This window comes from Symphalangus syndactylus, chromosome 16, assembly GCF_028878055.3.
Source record: "Symphalangus syndactylus isolate Jambi chromosome 16, NHGRI_mSymSyn1-v2.1_pri, whole genome shotgun sequence".
Classification (NCBI taxonomy): domain Eukaryota; kingdom Metazoa; phylum Chordata; class Mammalia; order Primates; family Hylobatidae; genus Symphalangus; species Symphalangus syndactylus.
Genome location: NC_072438.2, coordinates 67,600,289 through 67,612,290, shown reverse-complemented (window position 1 = coordinate 67,612,290; position 12,002 = coordinate 67,600,289).

Genomic DNA, 12,002 nt, shown 5'->3' with positions numbered 1-12,002 from the left:
TAAAATATGTAGGGGAGTGACAAGATGCACTGGCATTCTAACAGCAATTAAGCTGCAACTGGGAGCATAAGCATATCTGTGTCACTTCTCTACCATGGAATCAATCAATGCATAGTTGGGATGAGGTGAAACACCTCTGGGGAATTTAACAGCAGACTTAAAGCAACTTAAAACTAAAATTTTAGAATCCCTTCACACTATAGATCTATACACCCAACAAACAGCCATATGGAAGGGTGTGCAAGATCATCTCTCCTGGTTAGACCCCCACTCCTGGGGGTCACTCTTTGACTAGCAAAGAATGTTGCTAATTATACTCATGATTGTCTTATGTTATTTACTAATTCTAGGATGCAAAGCCAGAATGAGAGCAATGACTGCCACTCCTGAAAAACCTGTTGCTGCATACGTCTGCACTCTCCAATCAATAAGACTTGATGCAGAAAACGGAAAAGGGAGAGATGTAGGGGTTCAGTCAGAATGATGGGGAAAATTATAAAATAAAACACAAACCTTGGAAGGCCAAAAGGTTTTTGCAAAAGCTTCAGGACAGTTATGGCTGAAGGCAGCCTAATCCTCTTTGAGCTATAGCAAGGGTAATTAACAGGAATGTAGAGTACTTTATCTAAATAGCTTGTTTACTCAGGTGGTTCTAAAACTAACCTTTGATCATGTGCGGGCAGGATAGCGCTGGGAGGGGGTAGGTGGTGGGGGAGCGTGGAAGCCGACCAGGTTGATTACCCTCTAATGGTGTTTACTTGAGACTTCTGTCATTTAATGTGTACTGAATAAATGCCAGGAGGGCCAGAGAGTCAGGGCTGCGGCTCACAGCACTCTCCTTAGAGTCTGTAAGTGGCCTGGACCCTTGGCTGGATTGACAAGCATAATATCTGTGTCAGTGTACGTTATTCATCTGTCATTGAATCAGGGTCTGCAAGACAGACCCCCACAGAAATCAACTCCAAAAGGAGCCTTCAAAACCACGCAAATACAAGGAAATTAAATGACCTGCTCCTGAATGATCACTGGGTCAATGAAATCAAGATTTAAATTAAATAATTCTTTGAACTGAATGACAATAGTGACAAAACCTATCAAAACCTCTGGGATACAGCAAAGGCAGTGCTAAGAGGAAAGTTCATAGCCCTAAAGGCCTGCATCAAATAGTCTGAAAGAGCACAGATAGACAATCTAAGGTCACACCTCAAGGAGCTAGAGAAACAAGAATAAACCAAACCCAAACCTAGCAGGAGAAAGGAAATAACCAAGGTCAAAGCAGAACTAAATGAAATTAAAACAAAAAACAACACAAACGATAAATGAACAAAAACCTGGTTCATTGAAAAGATAAAATTGATAACCATAAGCAAGATTAACCAAGAAAAGAAGAGAGAAAATCCAAATAAACTCAATATGAAATGAAACAGGAGATATTACAACTAATACCACAAAAATACAAAAGATCATTCAAGGCTACTATGAACACTTTTATGCACATAAACTAGAAAACCTAGAAGAGATGCATAAATTCCTGAAACGATACAACCCTCCTACCTTAAATCAGGAAGAATTAGATACCCTGAACAGACCAATAATAAGCAGCAAGATTGAAATGGTAATTTAAAAATTATCAAAAAAAAAAGTCCAGGACCAGACGGATTCACAACAGAATTCTACCAAACATTCAAAGAAGAATTGGCACCAATCCTATTGACACTATTCCACAAGATAGAGAAAGAAGGAACCCTCCTAAGTCATTCTATGAAGCCAGTATCACCCTAATACCAAAACCAAGAAAGGACATAACTAAAAAAGAAAACTACAGACCAATATCCCTGATGAACATAGATGCTAAAATCCTTAACAAAATACTAGCTAACAGAATCCAACAACATATCAAAAAGACAATCCACCTTGATCAAGTGGGTTTCATACCAGGGATGCAGGGGAGGTTTAATACATGCAAGTCAATAAATGTGATACACCACATATACAGAATTAAAAACAAAAATCACATAATCATCTCAACAGATTCAGGAAAAGCATTCGACAAAATCCAGCATCACTTTTTGATTAAAACTCTCAGCAAAATTGGCATACAAGGGACATACCTCAATGTAATAAAAGACATCTTTGACAAACCCACAGCCAACATAATACTGAATGAGGAAAAGGAGAAAGCATTCCCTCTGAAAACTGGAACAAGGGTGCCCACTCTCACCACTCCTCTTCAACATAGTACTGGAAGACCTAGTCAGAGCAATCAGATGAGAAATAAATCAAGGGCATCCAAATCAGTAAAGAGGAAGTCAAACTGTCACTGTTTGCTGATGATATAATTGTTTGCCTAGAAAACCTTAATAATTCCTCCAGAAAGCTCCTAGAACTAATAAAATAATTCAGCAAAGTTTCTGGATACAAAATTAATATGCACAAATCAGTAGTTCTGCTATATACCAACAGCAACCAAGCTGAGAAACAAATCAAGAACTCAACCCCTTTCACGATAGCTGCAAAAAATAAAATACTTAGGAATATACCTAACCCAGGAGGTGAAAGACCTCTACAAGGGAAACTACAAAACGATGCTGAAGGAAATCATAGATGACACAAACAAATTGAAACACATCCCATGCTCACGGATGGATAGAATCAATATTGTAAAAATGACCAAAGTGCCAAAAGCAATTTAAAAACTCAATGCAGTTCCCATCAAAATACCACCATCATTCTTCACAGAATTAGAAAAAACAATTCTCAAATTCATATGGAACCAAAAAAGAGCCCACATAGCCAAAGCAAGACTAAGCAAAATAAACAAATCTAGAGGCATCACATTACCTGATTTCAAACTATACTATAAGGCCATAGCCACCAAACCATCATGGTACTGGCATAAAAAAGAATAGAGAAACCAGAAGTAAACCCAAATACTTACAGCCAAGTGATCTTCGACAAAGCAAACGAAAACATAAAGGGGGAAAGACACCCTTTTCAACAAATGGTGCTGGGATAATTGGCTAGTCACATGTAGGAAAATGAAACTGGATCTTATACAAAAATAAACCCAAGATGGATCAAGGACTTAAATATAAGATCTGAAACTATAAAAATTCTAGAAGATAACATTGGAAAACCCCTTCTAGAGATTGGCTTATGTAAGGATTTCATGACCAAGAACCTAAAAGCAAATACAATAAAAACAAAGATAAATAGCTGGGTCTTAAACTGAAGAGCTTTTGTGTGGCAAAACAAAGAGTCAGCAAAGTAAACAGATAACCCACAGAGCGGGAGAAAAATCTTCACAATCTATACATCTGACAAAGAACTAATAGCCAGAATCTACAATGAACTCAAATCAGCAAGAAAAAAGCAAACAACCCCATCAAAAAGTGGGTTAAGGAAATGAATAGACAATCCTCAAAAGAAGACACACAAATGGCCAACAAACATATGAAAAAATGCTCAACATCACTAATGATCAGGGAAATGCAAATCAGAACCACAATGCGATACCACCTTACTCCTGCAAGAATGGCCATAATCAAAAAAATCAAAAAACAATGGATGTTGGCGTGGATGCGGTGAACAGGGAACACTTCTACACTGCTGGTGGGAATATAAACTAGTACAGCCACTAGGGAAAACAATGTGGAGAAAAAAAGAAAGAAACAAAGAAAGTCATTATATAATGATAAAGGGATCATTTAACCATAAAAACACGGACAGGCATGGTGACTCATGCCTACAATCCCAGCACTTTAAGAGGCAGAGATGGGGGCCGGGCGCAGTGGCTCACGCCTGTAATCCCAGCACTTTGGGAGGCCGAGGCGGGCGGATCACAAGGTCAGGAGATCGAGACCATCTTGGCTAACACGGTGAAACCCCGTCTCTACTAAAAATACAAAAAATTAGCCGGGCGAGGTGGCAGGCGCCTGTAGTCCCAGCTACAAGGGAGGCTGAGGCAGGAGAATGGCGTGAACCCCGGGGGGCGGAGCCTGCAGTGAGCCGAGATCACGCCACTGCACTCCAGCCTGGGTGAAAGAGCGAGACTCCGTCTCAAAAAAAAAAAAAAAAAAAAAAAAAAAAAAAGAGGCAGAGATGGAAGAATCACTTGAGGCCAGGAGTTCGAGACCAGCCTGGTCAACATAGCAAGACCCCATGTCGTTTTTTTTAAAAATTAAAAAACAAAACCAAAAAAACCCAATAAATATATGTGCATTTCATCCAATTGCTGCAGAATAAACATTCTTCTCATCAGCACATGGAATGTTCCCAGTCAAACAACAATAACAAAAAACCCCGAAAACAACAACAAAAAAAACCATGAAAAAGAATGCAAAGTCTACATGACACATGGGACATCATAAAGCAACCAAATATATGGATTTCAGTGTTCCAGAAGGTGAAGAGAAGATCAATGGCATAAGAAACCTATTTACCAAAATAATGACTGAAAACTTTCCAAGTATAGCAAGACATTTAGACATCCAGATACAGGAAGCTCAGATACCCACAAATAGATAACAACCCCAAAAGGTCTTCTGTCTGTCACATTATAGTCAAACTGTCAAAAGTTAAAGGCAGAGAGAAGCGCCTAGTCACATACAAGGGAAGTCTCATCAGAGTAACAAAGGATTTCTCAGCAGAAACTTCACAAGCCAGGAGAGAATGGGATGATATATTCAAAGTGCTGAGAGGAAAATAAAATAAAAACCTGCCCAACAAGAATTCTATACCCAGCCAAGGAATCTTTCATAAATAAAAGAGAAATAAAGTCTCTCCCAGACAAACAAAAATGGAGAGGATTCATTTCAGGAATGAGTCCTCACATCTCAATAATAATATCTCAATAATAACCCTACCTGTGAGTGGATTAAATGTCCTACTTAAAAGATAAGACAGTAAACAACAACAGTAAAAAGACAATGAAGATCATAATATGACAAAGCGATTAATTCATCAATAGAATATTGCATTTCTAAATATATATGCACCCAACACTGAAGCACCCAGATATATAAAGCAAACATTACTAGATCAAAAGGAAGAGACAGACTCCAATACAGTCCTATTTGGGTACTTTAAAACCTACTCACAGCAGGCCGGGCATGGTGGCTCATGCCTGTAATCCCAGCAATTTGGGAGGCCGAGGCGGGTGGATCACAAGATCAGGAGTTCGAGCCCAGCCTGGCCACGATGGTGAAACCCTGTCTCTACTAAAAATACGAAAATTACCTAGGCGTGGTGGCAGGCACCTGTAATCCCAGCTACTTGGGAGGCTGAGGCAGAGAATCACTTGAACCCGGGAGGCAGAGGTTGCAGTGAGCCAAGATCATGCCACTGCACTCCAGCCTGGGTGACAGAGCAAAACTCTGTCTCAAAAAAAACAAAAACAAAAACAACCACACACATACACCTACCCACAGCATTAGATAGCTCATCTAGACAGAAAATCAACATAGAAACATTGGAATTCAACTGCACTTTAGACCAAATGGACCTAACAGACATTTACAAACCACTTCATCTAACAGCTACAGAGTATATATTCTTCTCATCAGCACACAGAATATTATCATTAGCACATAGGATATTTTCCAGGATAGGCCATGTTAGGCCACAAAATAAGTCTCAATAAATTCAAATAAATCGAAATAATATCAAGTAACTTTTCTGAACACAATGGAATAAAATAGACATTAATAACAAGAGAAACTTTGGAAATGGTACAAATACATGGAAATTCAACAACATGCTCCTGAAAAAAAAACGAGTCAATGCAGAAATTAAGAAGGAAATTAAGAAATTTATTGCAACACACAGAAATGAAAACACAATGTACCACAACCTATGGAACACAGCAAAAGCAGTGCTAACAGGGAAATATATAGCAGTAAATGCCTACATCAAAAAAAAAAAAAAAAAAGAGAAAGACTTCAAATAAACAACCTAACAATGAACCTTAAGGAACTAAAAAACGCAAGAACAAAACAAACACAAAATTAGTAGAAAGAAAGACATTATAAAGATCAAAGCAGAACTAAACAAAATAGACTTAAAAAAATACAAAGGATCAACAAAACAAAGTTGCTTTTTTTACAAAAATCTTTTGTTCTTCAACTTTTAAGTTCTGGGGTACATGTGCAGGATGTGCAGGTTTGTTACATAGGTAAGCGTGTGCTGTGGGTGGTTTGCTGCACAGATCATCCCATCACCTAGATATTAAGCAGAGCATCCATTAGCTATTATTCCTGATGCTCTCCTTCCCCCTACCCTCCTGACAGGCCCCAGTGTGTGTTGTTCCCCCCCACCCCCCCGCGATGTGTCCATGTGTTCTCATCATTCAGCTCTTACTTATAAGTGAGAACATGCAGTGTTTGGTTTTCTGTTCCTGTGTTAGTTTACTGATGATTATGGCTCCCAGCTTCATCCATGTTCCTGCAAAAGACATGATCTCCTTACTTTTTATGGCTACATAGTATTCCATGGTGTGTATGTACTATATTTTCTTTATCCAGTCTATCATTGATGGGCATTTGGGTTGATTCCATGTTTTTGTTATCATGAACAGTGCTGCAATGAACATATGCATGCATTATAATAGAATGATTTATATTTCTTTGGGTAAATACCCAGTAATGGGATTACTGGGTCCAATGGTATTTCTACCTCTAGGTCTTTGAGGAATCACGCCACACTGTCTTCCACAATGGCTGAACTAATTTACACTTCTGGAGGGGTGGAGCCAAGATGGCCGAATAGGAACAGCTCCAGTCTACAGCTCCCAGCCTGAGTGACACAGAAGACGGGTGATTTCTGCATTTCTGTTTGAGGTACCAGTTTCATCTCACTAGGGAGTGCCAAACAGTGGGTGCAGGACAGTCGGTGAAGCACACTGTGTGCGAGCCAAAGCAGGGCGAGGCATTGCCTCACTCGGGAAGCGCAAGGGTTCAGGGAGTTCCCTTTCCAAGTCAAAGAAAGGGGTAACAGACGGCACCTGGAATATCGGGTCAGTCCCACCCTAATACTGTGCATTTCCAACGGGCCTGGAAAACGGCACACTAGGAGATTGTGTCCCGCACCTGGCTCGGAGGGTCCTAGGCCCACAGAGTCTCGCTGACTGCTAGCACAGCAGTCTGAGATCAAACTGCAAGGCCTCAGTGAGGCTGGGGGAGGGGCGCCCACCATTGCCCAGGCTTGCTTAGGTAAACAAAGCAGCCAGGAAGATTGAACTGGGTGGAGCCCACCACAGCTCAAGGAGGCCTGCCTGCCTCTGTAGGCTCCACCTCTGGGGGCAGGGCACAGACAAACAAAAATTCAGCAGGAATTTCTGAAGACTTAAATGTCCCCGTCTGACTGACAGCTTTGAAGAGAGTAGTGGTTCTCCCAGCACGCAGCTGGATATCTGAGAACAGACAGACTGCCTCCTAAAGTGGGTCCCTCACCCCCAAGCAGCCTAACTGGGAGGCACCCCCCAGTAGGGACAGACTGACACCTCATTCGGCCGGGTACTCCTCTGAGACAAAACTTCCAGAGGAACTATCAGACAGCTGAATTTGTGGTCTCACAAAAATCTGCTGTTCTGCAGCCACTGCTGCTGACACCCAGCCAAACAGGGTCTGGAGTGGACCTCTAGCAAACTCCAACAGACTCGCAGCTGCGGGTCCTGTCTGGTAGAAGGAAAACTAACAAACAGAAAGGACATCAACACCAAAAACCCATCTGTACATCACGATCATCAAAGACCAAAAGTAGATAAAACCACAAAGATGGGGAAAAACAGAGCAGAAAAACTGGAAACTCTAAAAAGCAGAGCACCTCTCCTCCTCCAAAGGAACGCAGTTCCTCACCAGCAACGGAACAAAGCTGGACGGAGAATGACTTTGACGAGTTGAGAGAAGAAGGCTTCAGACGATCAAACTACTCCGAGCTATGGGAGGAAATTCAAAACAATAGCAAAGAAGTTAAAAACTTTGAAAAAAAATTAGACGAATGGATAACTAGAATAACTAATGGAGAGAAGGGCTTAAAGGAGCTGATGGAGCTGAAAGCCAAGTTTCAAGAACTATGCGAAGATTGCAGAAGCCTCAGTGGCCGATGCGATCAACTGGAAGAAAGGGTATTAGTGATGAAAGATGAAATGAATGAAATGAAGCCAGAAGGGAAGTTTAGAGAAAAAAGAATAAAAAGAAATGAACAAAGCCTCTAAGAAATTTGGGACTATGTGAAAAGACCAAACCTACGTCTGATTGGTGTACCTGAAAATGATGGGGAGAATGGAACCAAGTTGGAAAACACTCTGCAAGATATTATCCAGGAGAACTTCCCCAATCTAGCAGGGCAGGCCAACATTCAGATTCAGGAAATACAGAGAAAGCCACAAAGATACTCCTCAAGAAGAGCAACTCCAAAACACATAATTGTCAGATTCACCGAAGTTGAAATGAAGGAGAAAATGTTAAGGGCAGCCAGAGAGAAAGGTCGGGTTACCCACAAAGGGAAGCCCATCAGACTAACAGCTGATATCTCAGCAGAAACTCTACAAGCCAGAAGAGAGTGGGGGCCAATATTCAACATTCTTAAAGAAAAGAATTTTCAACCCAGAATCTCATATCCAGCCAAACTAAGCTTCATAAGTGAAGGAGAAATAAAATACTTTACAGACAAGCAAATGCTGAGTGATTTTGTCACCACCAGGCCTGACCTAAAAGAGCTCCTGAAGGAAGCACTAAACATGGAACAGAACAACTGGTACCAGCCACTGCAAAAACATGCCAAACTGTAAAGACCATCGAGGCTAGGAAGAAACTGCATCAACTAACGAGCAAAATAACCAACTAACATCATAATGACAGGATCACATTCACACATAACAATATTAACTTTAAAGGTAAATGGGCTAAATTCTACAATTAAAAGACACAGACTGGCAAACTGGATAAGGAGTCAAGACCCATCAGTGTGCTGTATTCAGGAAACCCATCTCACATGCAGAGACACACATAGACTCAAAATAAAGGGATGGAGGAAGATCTACCAAGCAAATGGAATAAAGGAAAGGCAGGGGTTGCAATCCTAGTCTCTGATAAAATAGACTTTAAACCAACAAATATCAAAAGAGACAAAGAAGGCCATTACATAATGGTAAAGGGATCAATTCATCAAGAAGAGCTAACTATCCTAAATATATATGCACCCAACACAGGAGCACCCAGATTCATAAAGCAAGTCCTGAGTGACCTACAAAGGGACTTAAACTCCCACACAATAATAATGGGAGATTTTAACACCCCACTGTCAAAATTAGACAGATCAATGAGACAGAAAGTTAACAAGGATATCCAAGAATTGAACTCAGTCTGCACAAAGTGGACCTAATAGACATCTACAGAACTCTCCACCCCAAATCAACAGAATATACATTTTTTTCAGCACCACACCACACCTATTCCAAAATTGACCACGTAGTTGGAAGTAAAGCTCTCCTCAGAAAATGTAAAAGAACAGAAATTATAACAAACTGTCTCTCAGACCACAGTGCAATCAAACTAGAACTCAGTATTAAGAAACTCACTCAAAACCATTCAACTACATGGAAACTGAACAACTTGCTCCTGAATGACTACTGGGTACATAATGAAATGAAGGCAGAAATAAAGATGTTCTTTGAAACCAACGAGAACAAAGACACAACATACCAGAATCTCTCGGACACATTCAAAGCAGTGTGTAGAGGGAAATTTATAGCACTAAATGCCCACAAGAGAAAGCAGGAAAGATCCAAAATTGACACCCTAACATCACAATTAAAAGAACTAGAAAATCAAGAGCAAACACATTCAAAAGCTAGCAGAAGGCTAGAAATAACTAAAATCAGAGCAGAACTGAAGGAAATAGAGACACAAAAAACCCTTCAAAAAATTAATGAATCCAGGAGCTGGTTTTTTGAAAAGATCAACAAAATTCATAGACCGCTAGCAAGACTAATAAAGAAGAAAAGAGAGAAGCATCAAATAGATGCAATAAAAAATGAAAAAGGGGATATCACCACCGATCCCACAGAAATACAATCTACCATCAGAGATTACTACAAACACCTCTATGCAAATAAACTAGAAAATCTAGAATAAATGGATAAATTCCTCGACAAATATACCCTTCCAAAACTAAACCAGGAAGAAGTTGAATCTCTGAATAGACCAATAACAGGCTCTGAAATTGTGGCAATAATCAATAGCTTACCAACCAAAAAGAGGCCAGGACCAGATGGATTCACAGCTGAATTCTACCAGAGGTACAAGGAGGAGCTGGTACCATTTCTTCTGAAACTATTCCAATCGACAGAAAAAGAGGGAATCCTCCCTAACACATTTTATGAGGCCAGCATCATCCTGATACCAAAGCCCGGCAGAGACATAACCAAAAAAGAGAATTTCAGACCAATATCCTTGATGAACATTGATGCAAAAATCCTCAATAAAATACTGGCAAACCAAATCCAGCAGCACATCACAAAGCTTATACACCATGATCAAGTGGGCTTCATCCCTGTTCAACATACGCAAATCAATAAATGTAATCCAGCATATAAACAGAAACAAAGACAAAAACCACATGATTATCTCAATAGATGCAGAAAAGGCCTTTGACAAAATTCAACAACCCTTCATGCGAAAACTCTCAATAAATTAGGTATTGATGGGATGTATCTCAAAATAATAAGAGCTATCTATGACAAACCCACAGCCAATATCATACTGAATGGGCAAAAACTGGAAGCATTCCCTTTGAAAACTGGCACAAGACAGGGATGCCCTCTCTCACCACTCCTATTCAACATAGTGCTGGAAGTTCTGGCCAGGGCAATTAGGCAGGAGAAGGAAATAAAGGGTATTCAATTAGGAAAAGAAGAAGTCAAATTGTCCCTGTTTGCAGATGACATGATTGTATATCTAGAAAACTCCATCGTCTCAGCCCAAAATCTCCTTAAGCTGATAAACAACTTCAGCAAAGTCTCAGGATACAAAATCAATGTACACAAATCACAAGCATTCTTGTACACCAATCACAGACAAACAGAGAGCCAAATCATGAGTGAACTCCCATTCATAATTGCTTCAAAGAGAATAAAATACCTACGAATCCAACTTACAAGGGATGTGAAGGACCTCTTCAAGGAGAACTACAAACCACTGCTCAATGAAATAAAAGAGGATACAAACAAATGGAAGAACATTCCATGCTCATGGGTAGGAAGAATCAAAATCATGAAAATGGCCATACTGCCCACGGTAATTTATAGATTCAATGCCATCCCCATCAAGCTACCAATGACTTTCTTCACAGAACTGGAAAAAACTACTTTAAAGTGCACATGGAACCAAAAAAGAGCCCACATCGCCAAGTCAATCCCAAGCCGAAAGAACAAAGCTGGAGGCATCACGCTACCTGACTTCAAACTATACTACAAGGCTACAGTAACCAAAACAGCATGGTACTGGTACCACAACAGAGACATAGATCAATGGAACAAAACAGAGCCCTCAGAAATAATGCCGCATATCTACAACTATCTGATCTTTGAGAAACCTGACGAAAACAAGCAATGGGGAAAGGATTCCCTATTTAATAAATGGTGCTGGGAAAACTGGCTAGCCATATGTAGAAAGCTGAAACTGGATCCGTTCCTTACACCTTTTACAAAAATTAATTCAAGATGGATTAAAGACTTAAATGTTAGACCTAAAATCATAAAAACCCTAGAAGAAAACCTAGGCAATATCATTCAAGTCATAGATGTGGGCAAGGACTTCATGTCTAAAACACCAAAAGCAATGGCAACAAAAGCCAAAATTGACAAATGGGATCGAATTAAACTAAAGAGCTTCTGCACAGCAAAAGAAAATACCATCAGAGTGAACAGGCAACCTACAGAATGGGAGAAAATTTTTGCAACCTACTCATCTGACAAAGGGCTAATATCCAGAATCTACAATGAA